The sequence below is a fragment of the Drosophila bipectinata genome, chromosome XR (genome assembly GCF_030179905.1).
Source record: "Drosophila bipectinata strain 14024-0381.07 chromosome XR, DbipHiC1v2, whole genome shotgun sequence".
NCBI lineage: Eukaryota > Metazoa > Arthropoda > Insecta > Diptera > Drosophilidae > Drosophila > Drosophila bipectinata.
In genome coordinates this window covers 21,806,039-21,809,176 of record NC_091735.1, presented here as the reverse complement: position 1 = coordinate 21,809,176, position 3,138 = coordinate 21,806,039, and the positions used below count along the sequence as shown (strand labels likewise).

Here is a 3,138-nt window from a genome sequence, read left to right as displayed (position 1 = left end):
AGCAACATAAAGAGCTGCATTGTAGCCCTGGAAGCTGGCTGTCAAAATGGTAATGTTTGTGAGAAATGTGTTACTTGTGAAAAATCTCAAAAATATTTCGTCTCAGTATTTTGATGCAGTTTAAGGTACTCCGCTTGAGAATCGGATGAGAATTGGGGAAGATATAGCCATCATTGTGGACCCTATAGGGAACTATATCTTATAGCTGCCATTTAACTGAACAATGGGAAAAAGTATTTTGTAGTTGATAAAAAAGAATTGAAGATCGACTTTTTTTTAAATTTTATATTCTAATAAATTGGTTTATAATAAAATTCGAATAAGGATGGGCCTACTAAATGCGATAGTTGAGATAGATATCCAATAGAAAAAATATCCGCAAGGGTATATCGATTTAGGCTCCGATCGAATCGATATCGATAGCTTTCCTTTCTTGTTTTTTTGTTGAAAAAGTAGGCTTTGACTTTCCATTTCAGACTATATAGGGGCTGTGTTTTTCGTAATTCAGTCAGTCCCATACGATTCTTACACGAGGAAGCATCACACTTAATATTTCGGAAAAAAAATAAAATCAAAATTTTAAAGTGAAACAAAAGTGAGTAAAATTTTAATAAAAAAAAAATGGTGAAAATTTAATAAAAAAAATTTAGTGATTGTGAAGTGAAAAAAGTGGTTAAAAATTGATAGACTATTTTATATTTTTGGTTAAAAGTGAACAGTAAAGTGCTTGGAGTTAACCCTTAGCTAGTGCCTCGGGTATCCTTAGCTGAAACCCTAATCTGTCAACTGTTATGTGGCTTATTGTGTCGCACATCCTCTGATTGGCATTTCTAATGCTCGTCATGACCATGCCGTCATAATTAGGAATATTTCGCTGCAGTAGCAAGTAGCATTATGTCTTTTATCCTGGCTTCCGGTGATCAGCTGTTTGTCTGTCGGTGTCTGTGTGTGTGTGTCATCCTGCATTTGTGTTGGCCACATAATTGGTCCTTTCTGCGTTCCTCCATTCACCACCTCCATGCTCCTTTCAGTGAGTAAAAGCCAAAGCATCGCACTGCACCCGCCTTGTGTTGGGTTTTGTTGTCGTCGTCGCTGTCGTTGTCGTCGCTGTCGTGGGTTGTTACCTGGGCAATTAGTTGGCCGAATCTGCCAAGACATAATTACACGGTGCATAGCCCCCCCTTCCATGCCACCACACATCCCTACCTGCTTTTTAGGGTGGCAATTATGAAATGTTTTGGTTTTTGGTCGTCAGTTATTGTTAGTACCAGGTTTTCCCTATTTTTTTTTTTTTTTTTTTTTGTAAGATAATTAAAAGGTATCTAAAATTCTATTTGAAAATATTTTTCGGTTGAAGAACTTTTTGCAAATTATTTTGTAAATTGTATATATTTAGTTTTGACCTTTTTTTTTCCTCTCCAGTGTTGTCAGCCAGTTGTCAGGTGTTTGGTGTTGGACAGTTGCATTTCATTTTCATTTTCATTCTCATTTTATTAAATTTAATTTTTGGCTTTTGTGTATAAAACTGCACAAATGTGTGTATATGTGTGTGTGTGTATCTGCACTAATTAAATTCATGCTAAAATTTTTCTAATTAAAAGTTTACTAATGAAATTTATGCAGCTGCTGCTGTTGCTATTTGTCTGTGTGTTCCAAAGCCCAAAAGTCGCGCTTTCAATTAAAAATCGCCAGTTTTTTTTTTTTTTTTGTGTGTGTGGAGTGTGGGTGTGGATTATTTTACACGCGGACAGCTGGTGAGCTTGATGGGCTCGAATTAGATTTGTATTAAATTGCATTTTTGTGGTTATTATTTATTTCATTGCAGTATTTTCACGTCTCGTAGGGTGTTTTTTTTTTGTTTTTTTTTAGTAAACAACTGTGTGGGCAAGTTAATGCAATCAAATGTGGCATAATTAAAAACTAATATTACAGGGAGGATGAAGCATGTCGCGGTTTTATTATCAACTAAGCTTAAATAAATAAGCAGGCACTGATTTGTTGATATTTACAGTACATTAGCTTTCTTATACACATATAGGATCAAATTATATTTAAAACGAATTTTTAATATTTTAAAAAATCTTTTTTTCATTTTCAGAAGCAACAAACAGGCGTCGTTTTAAACTTATTTTTTGACCATTTGTGACTGGGTCTCATACACATCTTTTAAACTTATTTTTTGACCATTTGTGACTGGGTCTCATACACACCGAAGACACTACAGAAGACGCTGAAGACACTCATCAGATATCATTAGTTGGCTTGACTATCTGACCTTTTCAAAATGCTTCCTCTTAACTGATACAAAATATTAAAAAAAATATACACTTAGGTAAGGTTTTATTTCAAATATTAAAATATTTTTTTTTTTAAATATATCTTTCTCTTAGATTTAAACGTATTGTTCCTTGGATTTCATATTCCATTCGAACCAATCTGACATTTTCGAATGGCTTAACTAAGTAATGTGGACTTATACAAATAAATAAAAACAAGATACACTTAGGTAAGTTTTTATTTTTTAAATATTAAAATACATTTTTAATTATATCTTTCTCTTAGATTTAAACGTATTATTCCTTGGATTTCATATTCCATTCGAACCGATCTGACATTTCCAAATGGCTTGACTTATTTGGACTTATACAAATAAAAAAAAAAAAAGATACACTTAGGTAAGTTTGAATTTTTTAAATAATAAAATATATTTTTAATTGTATCTTTCTTTTAGATTTAAACGAATCATTCCTTGGATTTCGAATAAAATTCGAACCGATCTGACATTTCCAAATGGCGTAACTGATTTGGACTTATACAAACACATAAATAAAAAAAAATTATTTCGTGTTCAATAAAAAAAAATGATCAACAAAATCGAAATGTCCTTTATGGGGTGGGGAAGGGGATTTCTTAATAAAATGATTTCAAAACTGCATTTTTGAAGGCGAGTAAAGTTGCTTTCAAACTTTGCCTCTCTTGGCGGCCAGTTCTCCTTTTTTTGGGGATTGCTTTTCCCACTCTCTTTCTCTCTCTTGCTTTGGCAGGCTCGCCAAGTCCTCAACTTCTCCATGGCTCCACCTGCGCTCATTCGCACTTTCGCTCTCGGCCAGTTCACAAGATCGAGTTCGTTTGTTGTTT

At 33.5% G+C, this 3,138-nt stretch overlaps 1 long non-coding RNA gene across 1 annotated transcript; it reads left to right on the top strand.

Annotated features, from left to right (window-relative positions):
* Window positions 1-439: 439 nt before the first annotated feature.
* On the top strand, window positions 440-2,874 carry LOC108128477 (uncharacterized). Its single transcript, XR_001773486.3, has 5 exons — window positions 440-595; window positions 2,099-2,332; window positions 2,391-2,506; window positions 2,563-2,675; window positions 2,732-2,874. It is a non-coding gene; the product is annotated as an uncharacterized lncRNA (long non-coding RNA).
* Window positions 2,875-3,138: the final 264 nt, after the last annotated feature.